Here is a 17,612-nt window from a genome sequence, read left to right on the forward strand (position 1 = left end):
ACTTCTTGATAGAAGAAAAATAGAGCTTTAATTTGATACTAAATACTAATTATTTTATCAAATTTATTAATTAATTATTGCTAAATAAAGCTAGTCTCAAATTATATGACACAGGTGTACCATATAATTTAAAAATAACTATTGGGTCATTTCCTTTCTTAAACTGGCTACATATATTTAGTCACATTTTTGAGTTTTCAAATAAGTAAATAAAGTGCATAACACATGTGTAATTAAAGTGTAATAAATGTTTTTAATAATGATTTTGTTCCATTTTTAGGTCGCATTTCTTCTCTTATGACTGGTTTTAAAAAATTTTCCTACATAGAATAATTTAAGAAATGATCTGAATGTTGATAGTTTTCTAAAAGTTAGTCAAGGAGTTATAATAGACTGGAAGGAGAACGAAGTTAAAATGCGTCATTTTTTAAGGAATAGTTTTAGTAGTAACATAATTTTCTATTAAACACTGCTTAATTATCACAATTTAAAGTTAACCAATCAGACTTCACGTCTAATTGGTTAACTTTAAATTGTGATAATTAAGCAGTGAAAAATTATTCAATGACATTGTTTCAAAACGTCATAAACAATTAATGCATTGCAAATAAAAGATTAAAGTTTAAAAAATTAGAGTTAGTTTATTGTTATTTTTTTGTTCAGCTTTTTGAACGACTAATAATACATTTCTAGATTAGAATTTAATTAATAAATGTCTAGATAAGAATTGGTGGTATTTTTGCTGGATTTACAAAAAGAAATTTTAAATCTCTATGTTTAGAATATAGCAATTTGCTATTTTTTTTTAATTTTTGTTTTACTTAGGTGCCCCAAGAAGTCCGTACGGTCTTATCGTAAAGCATCGTGGGTAAACATTTGATAGAAAGTTCACACCTCCTTCCTAACCGATATCGCAAAACTTGCTAGAGGTGGGGTTTGAACCAAGGATCCTTTGTTTCTGAGGAAAGAGCAAAACCGCCGCGCCACAGCTGCTTAATTCGGCTTAACACGGCTGCTTTAAATCCAGCAAAAATACTCCAACACAGAATAAAAGTCTGGAGGGATTTAACAAGTACCTGGCCTAAAGAACATTCTTTAAGAATGTAGCAAACCTAAAGCTGAGCAGGCAAGCAAAAAATAAGGTTCAGACAGGAAGTAAAGATTGTCTAAAACTTTGATACTTATACCTATAACTGAGGTGTTCAAGAAACAACTACTTCACCTTAATCGTGATTTTTGTTGTAATTAACTTCTTAATTGATCGAATATTTGTTAAAAACATATCCAATAAACTTTTAAGTGAATAATTCACTTCGATTACAGCATTCAAAGCTTACAAATTACATTTCAAAATTTTTCATTTTTTCGCAAAAGCGCCATTTTGACTTGCCGCTTTAATAATTAGAGAATAAAAACCCAGACGGCACATCTGGTTTTAATCTCGGAATTAAAACCCGTATAAACACGTGTTTGTTACGATCCAGGCGTAAACCAAAAACACGTGGATTTCACGGGAAGTTTAACTGGAATTTTACACGTGTTTTCTAAGGTTTCAAACACGAGTTTTTTTATGTTTTAAATACGTGTTTTTGAGGTTTTAAACTCGTGTTTTAAGAGGTTTTAAATTCGTGTTTTTTATAGTTTAAAACGGACTTATGGCATTCAATAAAGTTTCCAAACGGAAACTTAAGTTATTTCTTTAGTTAGTTCTTAAGTTAGTTCAGGACTTATGGCATTCAATAAAGTTTCCAAACGGAAACTTAAGTTATTTCTTTAGTTAGTCCTTAAGTTAGTTCAGGCATAAGTTTTCCAAACTTATGCCTGAACTAACAGCTGTTCAGCACGGTTAAATGATAAACCAAAAATACGTAGGTTTTGTTAGACACGTTTATAGCTTTAAACATGTAAACCTTTTTTTATATATACTACATTATATTTACGACAATTTTGTTGTTTTATTTTTGTTTTTCAAGGTAAATTATTTTACAATAATACTACGAAGAAAAAATAAACAAAGAAATAATAAACCAAATCATTAAAAATAAGCTAATAAAAGACGTTTGGCACATGGTTACCATACATAATATTTAATTTCGATTGATCGCCTCTTCCGTCATTATAAAATCTAAAATCGTATAACAATACGCTTTCGCATTTTTACAAACAATTCCAGTAGCATCGAATGTTCTTTTTAATTTTTCTTAAAAGTCGGGTCTCGAACTTTACTAATTCCTCAATTGAGGTAACCTGTTCAAATTTAATTTCATTCAAATCTTTATCGAAAAACTATTGCAGTAGCCCAAATTTCTTTTTATGTAATGGTGTGACACAATCATTTTACGCTAAAACATGGCATCATCCATGGGAGAGGTTTCGTTTGTCTGATTTTTTGGTCGATCTGTATTGTTAATGGTTTTTGATGATTCGCCTTAATCTATTTAAAAAAAACAAGTTTTATAATAAATAACAAAATAAATGATTATCTTAGTCTATTGTTTTGTATTGTACCTAAGTAAATGCACTATAAAAAATGCTGTTTGAAAAAACCAGAGTGATGATTCAATGGAAGAGTAAAATTGCTTTTTTCCTTATTAATCACGTTTGTTTGTGTATGTACATTTAAACGGAATCGACCCTTCATTCTTTTTTTCAAATTGTTTTTTAGAGCCACCTACTTCAACCTAATAAGAGACGCCCTTTAAGAATTTATGAAACCCATTAAGAAACATAATTCATCAAATATACTATTGTACTTTTTAAATATTATAAACTTTTAAATTAAATGCAAATAAGTTATTACTTTGGAAAGACCCAGAAGCCCGAGTATTTACAAGTATTTTAATTAGCATTTGTACCAGGATGTAAATCCTCTTTTAATTGATTTTTGCTTATAAATATAGAAATCTTTAAAGGTTGATTCGAAACCATCTCATTTAGGTTTTGTTGCTTGTTAAAGTGCAAATATCCTGTTTTAAGATAAATTAGACTAACATACACTCAAATATAGGTAATAAATATAAATATAAGTTATACATATTATTTAAAAAAACCAAATGCACACATGCCCCCTGTTCATTAATAGTCACCTACCTTAATCAACATTAATATTATTATCTTCATTAAGTTTCTGAAGTCTTCTATAAATATATTGTCTTCATCTAGATTATGTGATAACAGTAAAACTCCTAAAAGATAAAATTTGCAAAAACAAAATTTACCAGAAATATTAGTGTCATTTTAAATTTTTTGAAGTTAAAGATAAATAACTAGAGTTTCAATACAAGTATTTTCATTAACAGTTGTACCACCATTAATATTTTATCTCATTCTCTTTTTTGTTGAACATGTGAAAAACTTAGTAGTTGACTTTTAGTAGAATTAGTAAGATTATTTTAGTAAACTATAAGTAAGTAGAAGACTTATAGTAGAATCTTTTCAATTTATGTTTTGTTGCTTATTAAAACCCACATATTCTGGTTTAAAAATGTTATATATATATATATATATATATATATATATATATATATATATATAAATATAAATATAAATATATATATATATATATATATATATATATATATATATATATATATATATATATATATATATATATATATATATATACATACACACAAACAAAACAAAAAAAGTTCAATATGTGCTAATGCATATCACTAGCCATAGTCTGCTTGATAATAGACCCTTACCTTTATCAGCAAAAAAAATATCATTTCTGCAATCAGATAGACTATGCAAGAAATTTTATTGCTGGCTTCGGCTCATGCCATATTTTTTATACTGCTGACTCATTTTTGTATCTTCTTAAACAATTAAAAATTAATTTAACATTTACATAATAATTTTCAAATATAAACAATTGATTTACAGATAAGTAAAGTTACTTACGGACAGTATTTTGCAACAAAGTATTACTAGATTTTGCTGTCAATATTGGTAGAGAAAGTTTATTCGATGAAGCATAGGTAGTATATTGGTGAAGAATCGCAGCTCGAAGACAAATTTAAACATTCAGGAAATAAATTTCTAGCTAAGGCTGATCGATATTTTTTCATATATTCTTTCTACTATGCTGAACTTGTTCTTTTTATTTTTGTTAAATAATTATTATTATTAGGATATCCTATAGCATTTAGTACACACACATTTATATAAGAACAACACTAGTATTTTTCAAACATATAACAATAATAACAATAGTAATAGTAATAACAATAATACTGTTAACACAAAAAATGTATTTTATGTGTATATATATATATATATATATATATATATATATATATATATATATATATATATATATATATATATATATGTGTATATATATTCATCGCAGAAATAAACACACATATACAGATACAAATACACACAAATGTACATACGCCGAAATAAACACACAAATTTGTGTATATGTGTATATATTACGTATACATAACATATACATTTATTTATAAGTGTGTATGTATGTATATATGTATATACATATATATATATATATATATATATATATATATATATATATATATTATGTATGTATGTAACATACATACATAATATATAGACTTATACATACACACATATATACATATGAATACATAAATAAACACATACATATTTTATATATATTATACATACATATATAACATATACATTGTATAAAATATATAGATACACAAGTGTGTATGTATATAGATACACGTGTGTATATATATGCGTTTATATATATATATATATATATATATATATATATATATATATATATATATATATATATATATAATATGTGTGTGTGTGCATATATATATATTTATATGTATATATATATATATATTTAAATATATATATATATATATATACATATATATATATATATATATATATATATATATATATATATATATATATATATATATAATATGTGTGTGTGTGCATATATATATATTTATATGTATATATATATATTTAAATATATGTATATATATATATACATATATATATATATATATATATATATATATATATATATATATATATATATATATATATATATATATATATATATATATATATATATATATATATATATATATACATGCTAATACTTAACAAAAACTGAATTTATTTAACATATAAATTTTCTCGACAAATGTTTTCCTGAATGTTCTTGTTACACACTCTAAAACCTTCCGAATAATAAAAATGCAATAAATTTGAAAAATTCCGTGCTTAAAGTAATGGTTTCACATTCGTTGCGAAAACTTATGATAATTTAATACTCCATTTTTGTAACTGAAAAACCATCACTAAAAACTCAATATCCAAACTGGTTTTTTGGTAAAATATAATTGTTAATTTCACGGAATTAAAACCCTATTCTTGACACGTGTTATTCTTAGTGTTTTCGGGAGATTTAAACACGCAACAGAAACGACGCGTAACTTTTAAACGAGTTGTGCCGTCTGGGAATGGAATAAAAAATGGAATAAAAATGGAATAAAAAATATAAAAAAGACAAGTTTGAAATCATTTTCGGCTTCATTCTGCCTTAAGCTATTATATCTCTTTGTTAAAACGAAGTTTCGTTAACCATCATAGCATTTTCTAAAAGCTGTATAAAAATGAAACTAATTGCTTTTATAAGTATTTTTTATTAAGTATCTGCGTATCGTTATCGAAATATCGAAACTAACCAATATTTTTTACGATAATGGGTTTCGATATGAATTGCTATGATCCGATATGTTTCGATATGATTCCGATAAAATATCGTTTGGGTTTCGACATGCACGATATCAATATCGCTTTTAGCGATAAATATCGCATAATTTATCCCTAAAAAATGTATAACGATATTTTTTGAGTTTCGATATGATTCGATACATTCCGATAAAATATCCTTTGGTTTCGATATTTTGTATTAGATATAACTAAATGTTAAGTTGTTTTATATTAGATATTTTACAATATTTTGTATTAGATATAACTAAATGTTAAGTTAAGTTATTTTGCTATATATTTTCTCAATTTATTGATTAAAATATTGATAAAAATTAATATTTGCCTAATTTTGAGTGCCATTTTTTAGATTAAATTTTTAAAAACGGCTCAGGCGGTTAGGAGAACAATCCAACTGTTTAGTTTTTTAAATAAAAACAAAACTGTGGTGTGACCTAACAAAGTCCTATGCTTTAAGAAAGTCCTAATTTAAGAAATGACAAATTTCGTATATATTAAAGAAACATTTGCGGAAAATAATTTTGTTGTTTTAACTTGCTATATGGGGTCATGATGATTTTTATATAATTATGATAATTATATTGATGTTTTAATCGCTTGTGGGTAAATCAATTTTTAATTACAACAATTGTAGTAATTTTTAATTGAAATCAAGTGACAATTGAATCAAGTTACTATTCTCAAATCATTCTTTAAGCGATCATCAAATATTAAAATATTTTCACATGCACTATTTTTTATCAAATCATGTTACATACTGATCGTTTAAATGCCTTATATCCGATAAATCAGTACAAAAACAACTCTAATTTATTTTTCAAATATTTATTTATTCAAACAAATTTGAATGATAAATAAATGTCATAGTTATGGAGTTTTTGAAGATTACTGTTGTTATTATCAAATATATATATATATATATTAGGGTGTCCCACTTTTAAACTGACCAAAATATTTTTGTTAGCACTCATTCTTAATCATCGTCATTAGGTCCCAGGACCCACCAAAAAAAATTTTGAACTTCTAAGTACATTGGTTCAGGTAGAAGCAGGTTTTATATGAGAGGTTGCGTGATTATTCATAAATTTATTCACAGAATTCTTTCAATTTTTAGACATTTTTGGTCTAAAAAAACATTTCAAAACATCAAATGGAGAAAATAATATTATGTTCTAAACTATAATGTAATTTTAATGCATTTAAATGACCTTAAACATGTTTTTTTTAATAAAATTTCAATTTTTAGGCCTGCTGAAACAAAAAAATACCAATACTCATTATAAAATTGTATCCTATCATATTAAATATTAAAATATCTGCAATTTTACTAATTCATATGTTTTTTTTTATTTTCTTTTTTATTTGATGTGACTTGATTGATTTCTATTACATTTGATTTTTCAGAAATATCTAAATTAAAAAAAATATATAATGGATAGTAATGATGATGGAACCCTCCGCAGATCCTCTAGGACCAGAAAAGGTCAGAGTGCAGCAAGAGAGAGAACTGAGGAGAGTTCCAAAGAGCCTTCCTTATGCCAAAGTCATTCTTCTTTGAGAAATACCTCTCCTAGAACTAGCAGGGACCATCAGCCAGGATCCTCATGTACATCCCAAAGCAGAAGTCCAGCTCCTCAGCGAATCAACAGGAGTAGAAGAACACTCTACTTGCTTCAGCATCCCCTTCATATGTTTGCACCAAACAGGTTATATTTTTTATTTACTTTTAAAAAGTATTAGAAAAAGCTGAGTAAAATTGTTTATCAAAAATAGTTGTATGTAGAAAAACAATGTAAACCTACTTTTAATTTTTTTAGACTACCCACAATGGTAGAAGTTTGTCGTCGAATATATTGGCTAAGATCAAAGAACAATAAACAAAACTTATCCTGTGCACAAATGTCAAGGTCAAGATTTATGGTTTGCAGTGAAGGGGAGTGTGAAATTAAAAACAGAGGGGAATTCACTGGTGTATGTATACTCAGAGAACTGTTAAATCTTTGGGACAGGGGTGGTTTTGATTCAAAATTTCGGTTAACAGAGCAAGTTGTCAAGGAAACGCTTGTACAATCTTATGATCGCTACCAGAAACTATGCAAAGTTAGAACCCTTTATAAAAATAGGGAGAAACAGGAGCAATTAAATAAAAAAAAACAGGATTTTGTAAATGAGGCAAACTGTACATTTCAAGTTTATAAAACAGATACCTTAAATCTGATCAAAAATGATGAAAATAGAGACAAAGATGCAAAAAGAGAGGACATTGAGTTCCTGAAGAAAGCATTTAGAGGTGAAATGGTAAAGTTTGACAACAGTAAAGACAAATCTTATCATGACAGAATTAAAGATGGAGAAAAAAGAATGTTTGATATGATAGAGAGAATGCATAGAGAAGATGAACGGGAAAAAGAGAGGCAGGAAAGGTCAAAGAAGAAAACAATAGAGGAAAAGGAAAGAATGAAAAATTTTGAGATGGAAGTATCATTTTCATCAAGTGGAACAAGTGCAACTGATAATGATAGTGATTTTGAGCCTTCACCAAAAAACAGAAGGTTAGTAAAGATAGAGTTTGCCTGCAGCTTTCAATGAATGACATTCTTAACAAATGGGTTCCATTCTTGACCAGGTATAAGGTAAGCGTTAGAGTAGAAACCTCACTTCTGGCCTCACTTTTCAGTATCGCTGGTGTTGATCTCAATACAGTTCCTGTATCAAAGAGTGGTCTGCATAGAAACAGAAAGATTGTTATTAATAATGAAGCAGAAATGATCAGAGAAGAAAATCTAGACAAAGTACGAGATTTAAAGGTTGTCCTTCACTTTGAAACAAAACTTGTCAAGCATTATAGAACTGAAAAATAAATTTCTGAAACTGTAGAAAGGCTAGTTCTCAGTCTTTCATCACCCCAGATCAATGAACCCCTAGATTTCTTGCTCGGAGTTTTAGAAATTGAGTCATCTAAAGGACAGGATCAAGCTATTGCTATTCAGAACATTTTAGAATACTATGAGCTCACTGACTAAATCATTGGTTGTAGTGCAGATACAACTGCCTCTAACATTGGATAGTACAATGGGGCTATAAAGTTCCTGGTGGATCATGTGCTTCAACGACCAGTGCTTTAGCTCCTCTGTAGGTACTAAAATATTTATAAAAATCATTTATTTTGTCACATACATTTACATTGTACAGTGTACAGTTTTTCATATTTAAATTTTTTCAGGCACCACATATCTGAAAGGCACATATCACATGCAATGGATTATATTCAAAGAACAACAAAATCGCCATCAAGAGCAATATATAAAGATTTCCAAAATAACTGGCGAGAAATACAAGAAGGAGCTAAAAATATGAATCAACTGCTTTTTTTTAACTATGACAGAGATGAGTTTAAAGTAGGTACTACTTTTCATACAAGAGTAATAGATACTAAGAATTTTTGTGAAACAGCCTTGAAAAGAGATTGTTTTCAAAGAGGAGACTATAAAGCTCTATGTGAACTACTGGTCATTTAACTTGGGGGCCATGTACCTGGTTTCCAATTCAAGCAACCAGGTGCACATCATGCCAGATTCATGGCTGACTGCCTATACTTGCTGACCATGCAGCTGACTTCGAAGATAAATTCAAAATTGAATAAAAGTGAGAAAGATCTGTTGCAAATGTCAACTGACTTTATTGTCACATTTTATGGATCATACTTCCTGTAGTCTCCATTTGCACCATCAAATGATTTGGATGCTTTCAAACTGTCTTTAGAAATGATGTCAAATGAGCTATTTAAATCCAAGTATGGTCCCCTGGCAAAAAAAGCTCCATTCAAGCCTGGTTCGTCATAGTTGGTACCTGACCCCTCATTTGGTTATTCTTTCAATAGCAAATGGTGATCTAGATTCAAAGGAAAGAGCTGAAATAGCTCTAAAGCTGATAAGCTTTGATCCTCCATCACTTGATGAGTTCAGTACAGAACAACCAGATTCACCAACACATATACTTTCCATGTCAGTTTTGTCTAATTTTGTTACAGAGGAGTCCTGGCTGATATTTACTTACTTAGGTATTTCTAGAGAAATGATAAAAACATGGATAGATGATAACTTTAATGTTCCAAATGTTTCATATACAAATTTTCAAAATCAAGTAGCAAACCTTGCAGTGGTCAATGATAGGGCAGAGCGCCACATTCGACTTGTTCAAGATTTTGTGGCTCAAACCCATGATGAAGGATTACTACAAGACACAGTGCAAGTTGTAAGTAAAAACAGAAAAGAAGTTGGAAAAGATATGAAAAAAACTGATTTTATGTAATTTTTTAAAGATTTTGACCTTTTTATTGTTGCTATTTTGTGATAAATACTCATTTGTGATTTTTTAAAAAGCTAAAAATTAAGGAAACATTTTTTTTAGATCAAAAATGATTGAAAAATGAAGATGTTTGCGATATTTTTTTCAATAATCACGCAACCTCTCATATGAAACCTGTTTCTACCTGAACCCATGTACTTAGAAGTCTAAAAATTTTTTTGGTGGGTCCTGGGGCCTAATGATGATGATTAAGAATGAGTGCTAATGAAAATATTTTGGTCAGTTTAAAAGTGGGACACCCTAATATATATATATATATATATATATATATATATATATATATATATATATATATATATATATATATATATATATATATATATGTATGTATATATATATATATACCATCTTTACTTCTTGTAAGAAGTAAAAAGTAAGATAAGTGTTTTTTACTAATTTATATATATATATATATATATATATATATATATATATATATATATATATATATATATATATATATATATATATATATATATATATATATATCTATATATATGTTAATAATTTTGATAGTTGTTTCCAACAACTATCAAAATTTGTTTACTTTGGCAAATTTACCGTTACTTTGGCAATTTTAAGTTGATCAGGAAAAACTCCTTGGCTAACGCAAGACGAAAAGATTTTAAATAGAATATCGTATGAATTTATGTAAACATTTCCGTTGATACCGTCGAATCCTATTGCTTTATTTGGTTTAATCGTTTTAAAAGCAGCTTCAAATTCCTGATAGGATATTTCAATGCAATTAAGATTTGTTGTTTTTTGAGGTAAAAATTCAAAAGAATTACCAGTATATGGAAGTTAGGCCCTGCTAAAATAAAATGCTTATTTAATTCAACTGCAATATCGCTTGAAATATAAAATGTTATCATTAACTTTAATACCGTTTGACAAAGCGCCTTATTTAGTTTTAGCTTTACCAGTGATTTCTCTTAAAACTTACCAAGTGCGTTTTTAGTTTTTTTTTTTTTCAAATGAGTTTGTTTTTTTGAAATTTTTTTTTTGTCTTTCGAACTCTCTAGCATAATTTTTGTAAATGGTTTTATTTTCAACTGGTTTGGATTTTATGTACTTAAAAACAATTTTTGTTTAATTGTGGAAGATTTTCTTAGTACTTTTGGTTTGTTTCAATTTCAGGAAAATTTGCGTATATCATAGAATGTTTTAAGAAAATTGCTATAAGCTAAGTAGGCGTTCTGAAAATGATCAATATGGTGCCAATGAAGCATTGATAATTGGTCATTAAATGATGCTAAATTTGCTTTGCTATAAATGCGTTTACAAAAGCTATTTTTTTTTTATCTAATGTTAATTTAGTATCTGTAGTTATGGAGAAAAAAATCGGAAGATGATCTATGGTATCGCATTTAATGATTCCTTTTTTAAGAGAAACGCTCCGTTTTTTAATAAGTCATTGTAAAACTCTTTAATGTTGTATTTGACGTGATACTGTAAACAATCAAAATTAAAATCACCAATTAAATAGTTTAATTTCTTTTTGTGGTTACTTTTTTTAAAAATAACTTTTTTTTTTGGTTTTGGTTACGGTTTCAGTTATGGTTCTACTGAACCGAAATTAACTAGCTAATTGTAATAATAACGTTTTTAAAAACTCTCTGGGAAAAAGTTTTTGAATACTCTTTAAATTACTTAGATATACATTATAAGGCTCTTTAAATAAATTTTTTTTTATAAGGAAAGATGTTAAAATATTAGTTTGAATTAGTATTAAAATTGTAATTGAACAACATTTTAAAGAATGCCAAGGCCAAGGACCGAAATTTGGAATCACTTTGATGAAGAGGTCAGTACTACACCTGATGAAGAGCGACTTATTACTGCAAAATGCTAGTATTTTTTTGCAACTTGCATTTTGACGGACAGAAACACATCTGGCATGAGATCACATTTTACAAGGAAGCATCCTGTTCAGTTTGCAGCCCTGGAGAAAAAGCGCCATGTTCCTTTTAATGAGTTAGAACAGGTGCAATAAAGTTTGGAAATGTTTTTACTTTTTTAATTTAAATATTAACTTTCATTTTCATATGTATTAGTTATTATTACCATTACAAAACCAAGATTTAACAAGATTTAACGATAAATATCAATAACTTTCAATAAATGCTGATGAATGTTTCAATATTACGTATTTTAACAGGTTTCATATCAATTTTTAGACCTACAATGAAGACGAGGCTTATTAGCAGGTCCGAGTTGATAAAACACCATTAGTATTGTGCAGTAAAGTTAAACAAGGAAGACTTTCCGGACCATCAGCATAAAAGGTCCAAAATCTAAAGCATTGGGTCAAATATAAGCCACAAGACCGTGAATAGCTTAGAGGAGACATTGAAATTGTCAAGTTTTTGGCCCTATTAATTTGCCATTCTCTTTGGTTGAACATGAAGCTTTTAAAGATTTTGTTCACTACTGGAATCCAAAAATGAATGTGAAGGCTGCAACAACATACTCCCGGTTCAAGTATGCAAAATTTTAATTGTTTTAAATAAATTTATATTTGGGATGGGGAGTCAATTCAATGGGTTCCAAGAGAACATTCTAAAGGAGGAATTGCCAAAGACCGCTGGATTTGTAATCTCAACTGACCTCTGGCAAAGCAAAAACAATGATGCATACTAAGCCAGTACATTGCACTATGTGAGTGAAGACTTTCAGTTAAAGATGTTTGTGATTGGAGTTTTTCCGTTTTCCGAACAACATACCGCTGAAGCCATTGCTCTTCGTCTGGATAAGTATGTTTTAGTATTTCATTTTTATTAGGTTAAAATTTCTGTAAATTAAGTTAACCGTTTGAATTATTTAGATAACTTTTTGTTACAAAATAACAAAACCCGCCATTTAGTTTAAAATTAATGACAAAAATTAATACTTTTATTTATATCTAAAAAATCAACAAAAATATTAGTTTATATTTTAAAATATCAAAAAGCAAACAACTAATTTTACTTTACTTTTCTGGAATGTCTTAGAGTTGGCCGGAAATAAAGGAGTTTTGTCCGTTGTGTGTGTCCATGATTCAGCCGCTAATATGAAGGCGGCAATTAACAAGTGCAATTTTGCAGATGCATCTTTTTTGTGGGCTGATCAACTTTTGAATTTGGCAGTTGAAGCAACTGTCAAAGAAACAAAAGGTTTTGACACGAAGATCTTCACGAAGCAATCCAAAGAGCAACTTAATTAAGTTCAAGATGCCACAAGTCATCTTTGTCTGAGCAAAGAATTAAAAAAGAGGTAACAAGTTTTTAATTTAACATTCTTTTTAGCTTTTATAGCAATTTAGTTTATAGTTTAATAAAATACAAGCGCAATTTAAACTTCTCAGTACACTTTGTGTGACAAAATTTTTCTAATGATAGCTATCATCAATAACTGATAAAATGTTAACACTTAAAAAGTAAAAACATATAACACAGTTAAAATCAGCTTTTAATAATAGTAAATAGTACTAATCACCTTTTATGTTATGTTTCTTATAATTCTATTTTAATTTTTAGCTAAAGCTGTTGCTTGATGACAGTGATGTTGTTGGGAAGGATAAGTTGAAATTTGTGAAAATCATCACTACCGTGAAGACACGCTGGAATTCAACTTTTATGATGTTGGAAAACATTGTAAAAATGCGTCGTATCCTCAGCTCCATTAGAGACATTCCTGGAAAAGATGACACCAAACTAGCTCCAGTCATTCCTTCAGAAGATGAGTTCAATCTTTATGATGAAATTTTGTCTATTCTAAGGAGCGTTGCCGAGATTTTAGAATGTTTCTAAAATCTCAGCAACGCTTAATAATAATTGCCAAAATTGGTATTTAAAACAGCTTAATTGAAAGATTTTGTTAAGAGTACTTTACAGAAAAATTTCTATAAAAAATGTCAACCAGATAGAGCTAACTTCTGACATATCTAGGACCCGTGGCCCGTTTCCTAAATCCTCTTTTTCTTTTTAAAGCGAATGTGAGAGGGTTTATAAAAATTAATTAAATTTTTTTTTTTATTATAATCTTAAGGTAGCTCAAATAGAAAAATACACAATTTAAAAAAAAAAATTCTAATTTTTTTTAATATACCATTTGATTCAAAATTTATAATGCTTTCATTAAATATATATCATTTTGCATAAAATACTTACTAAAATTATCTTACTTAAACTTTTTTATTGGTCAGTTTCATCTTTTTGCTAATAATATCTATTTATAGAAAAACTTTGGTCATGGTTTTCATAACTTTTTAATTTTATTATTTTTTTGAACTTTAAAGCATTATATCTCGAGATAAAGAAAAGCTTTTTGGCTTAAATTTTTAGTGTATGTTCCTTAATCATTAAGATTTCAGATGTACTAAAATGATCAACTAAGAATAGTTTTATCAATTTTTATAACACAACACCCGTTTTTTATTATGTATAAATATGTGATTTTTTTAAGTATTGTGTCCCGTTTTTGATGTTTTAGTTATTTTTTCATTCTTTTAGTAGAAATGAATGAAAATAATGTAATGAAGCTATAACCAAAAAGTTTTTGAGTTTAAACCAAAATTAATCAAGAAACACCGTTTTTAATTTTTTCAAATTTGCGTTTTTTACCTCTGATTTCGTTGAAAGTTGCCTAAAATATAATTTAGAGGAACCTGTTCTACCTTTGACCACTTTTTGCTTTAATGCGTTTTTTGCGTTGTCTATTGAGTAAATTTAAACCATTCAAACTATATAACATTTTCTCATATTTTGCCCAAAAATTATACTTAGAACTTTTTTTCATTCGACCAAGAAGAATCTTCTTCCCGCGTTTTAAAAAAAGAAGTCAATTGGTCAAAGGTACAACACGTACGTTGTACCTTTGACCGATGCGCGTTGTTCCTTTGACCAAAATGTTATTATTAAAAAATCGTGCAATGTTTGAACCTCTTTAATATTTTAGCTTGTTATATAGCTACTTCTGGTCTACCTTATGTCAATAAAAAAATAAACCTAACTATTTTGTAATTAATGCAAATTGTCTGAAAAAAATTAGAAAAATCAATCCTTACAATCTTGCAAAGACTTGTGTAATAAAGTTACGATACTCAGTATTACTAATTTTTTTAAATAAAATCAGTTATTATAACTATTTAGATAAAGTCACATATTTTCTTTAGTTAGATACTACTTACATGAAATAATTAGGGTTAAGTACCAAAACTTTAAATGCAACTTAATTGTACAAAACATGTTTTCTAATATATACAGTTATTTTTTTTATTTTAGATAAGAAAAGAGCAAAAATTTATTTTTATAACTTATCTGGCAGTCTATATTCATTTACATATGATTATAATATTTTTAAAGGAAATATTTTAATGATGACAAATACGACAATAAAAGAGTATTATGTAATAATTATTACAAATAGTCAGATCAACATCAAACATAAGATACTGACGTTTAGATGAACCGTGACCAATACTTGGTGGTGGAAGTTTCATAAAAATATCCTCAAGTTCCACATCATAAAGATTGTCATCTTCTCTTATAAATTTGTTACAAAAGTCTTCTGATTTCTTAAGATACATAACTTTAAAAACTATACCAACAACTTCTATAACTGAAAATCTGCTACATAAAGTCTAGAATATTTACTTGACAATAAAAAAATTTCTAAAAACAATTTCACTTTAATTATCAAGTATATTCACTATTGGCCTATCAGTAACATTTGCAGCTAAAAAGTCAATATCAGTAAAAATATTTTCATTAAATAGATAAAATCCAGTACATTTAAAACTGTTTAAAATATTATTTGGTACAAAAGCATGAGGATAAGCTTGATAAACAAGGTAAGATTTTTTTATAAATTGTAACTGGTTTACCAGCATTGCCTGGTGATATCATCCAGTTGTTCATGGCATTGTTATAAAAAGTTTTAAATGGTCCGAAAACACCACGATCGAGAGGTTGCATTTTATGGGTTGTGTGAGGATGAAATATCATTAAAACTATGGCCGATTTTGTTGCTAACTCGATAACAGAAATGTTTACATGACTCCCATGATTATTCATTAATATAAAATGTTTTTCAATTGATGGTTGCACATTACTAATAAAATGTTTAAGAAATTGCACAAAAATGACTTCATTTGACCATCCAGACTTATTAGCTGCTCCTACACTTCCAGTAGGACAATTATTTTTCCTACTGGAAGTGTTGCACGTGAAAATACCAGTATTAGTGGGATGCTATTTCCAGTAGCATTAATGGCTGCAATCATTGTTACATTATTGCCTTTTTCAGCACTAATCATGCTCCCTATTTGCTTTTTACCTTTTGGAGCTAGAACTTTTGGTGGTACGTGGAATGTGGTAATTCCTGTTTCATCACAGTTCCAAATATTTGATGGGTCAAAATGATAATGTTCTAAAAAATTTTTGTAATTTTTATATAAAATTCTTACGGTTTCCCTATTGAATGCAGAAGATCTACCAAGACTTGTAGGTTGTGGTTTACGTAGAGATAGCTTGTTATTATCACTTCCACATTTATTTTTCATCCATGAAGTTTCAATTTTTTTATGATTTGCTAAAACATACTCATATGCAAAGGACCTTATCTGCTTAAATATAAGTCCATAATGCATATTTGCAGCATCTGCCAAGTAGCTTACCAAAATTAATTCTTCTTCTGTTGAGAATATTGTTTTTGGTTTGGTATGTGAATATAAATACTCGCAACTACCAGATTTTTTAAACTGCTTCAACTGATATATTAAAGTTGATTTTTTAATGTTGCAATGTCTTGCAGCTTAACTTAAGCTCACTTTTTTGTTGAAGCACAAAATTCACTGCATTAAGCATATCCATTTCGAAAATCTTTTGGCGAAAAACACCAATCTTACTCCTTGGCATTTTAAAACTAAATATATTAACAGAATTAATTAACTATTTTTATACATTTAATTTCCTATAGTAGGTACGCGGAAATCGCGATTTACGGAACCGATTTTTATGCTAAAATTTTGGTTCTCATTTTTTAAACACTTTTTTAGGCAGCGTGGGACAGACGTGTTTTTGTAGAATTTTTTTTTAGAAACATATATACACATAGATACTTTTTTGAAAGAAGAAGAGCTAATCTTGTTTTTTCAAGACTTTTATGTATGGTTACTGAACTTTTTTATGGATTATTTTGCTCCTGAATATTTGGTTGATGTTCACACATGAAATTGCAGTAGAAGAAATATCGATCCCCTTTTTTTATTATTAAAATAGTTTTCTACATGCGTTTGTTATTCACTTGCCAAATTTCAACGAAAAAAAATACCACCAAATAGTTTAATTTGTGTTAGATTAAGTTTACCACTTTTTTTAGGTAGTTCTAGGCAAACGTTATTTTGTGGTGATTCTTAATAGAAACATATATGAACCTAGACTATTTTTAAAAAACGAATATTAATCTTGATTTTTTTTTAACTATAATGTATGGTTAGCATACTT

General features: G+C 27.9%; 1 long non-coding RNA gene across 3 annotated transcripts; it reads right to left on the minus strand.

Annotated features, from left to right (window-relative positions):
• Positions 1-2,066: 2,066 nt before the first annotated feature.
• Positions 2,067-4,188, minus strand: LOC136091631 (uncharacterized). Of its 3 annotated transcripts, none has more exons than XR_010644139.1 (5): positions 3,907-4,188; positions 3,708-3,821; positions 3,091-3,185; positions 2,509-2,966; positions 2,067-2,434 (listed from the first exon to the last, which is right to left on the minus strand). It is a non-coding gene; the product is annotated as an uncharacterized LOC136091631 (long non-coding RNA). The 3 variants fall into 3 exon arrangements; XR_010644138.1 differs by having other exon boundaries at positions 2,509-2,681; positions 2,801-2,966; positions 3,708-4,183; XR_010644137.1 differs by having other exon boundaries at positions 3,708-4,186.
• Positions 4,189-17,612: the final 13,424 nt, after the last annotated feature.

This window comes from Hydra vulgaris, chromosome 15, assembly GCF_038396675.1.
Source record: "Hydra vulgaris chromosome 15, alternate assembly HydraT2T_AEP".
NCBI classification, from domain to species: Eukaryota; Metazoa; Cnidaria; class Hydrozoa; order Anthoathecata; family Hydridae; genus Hydra; species Hydra vulgaris.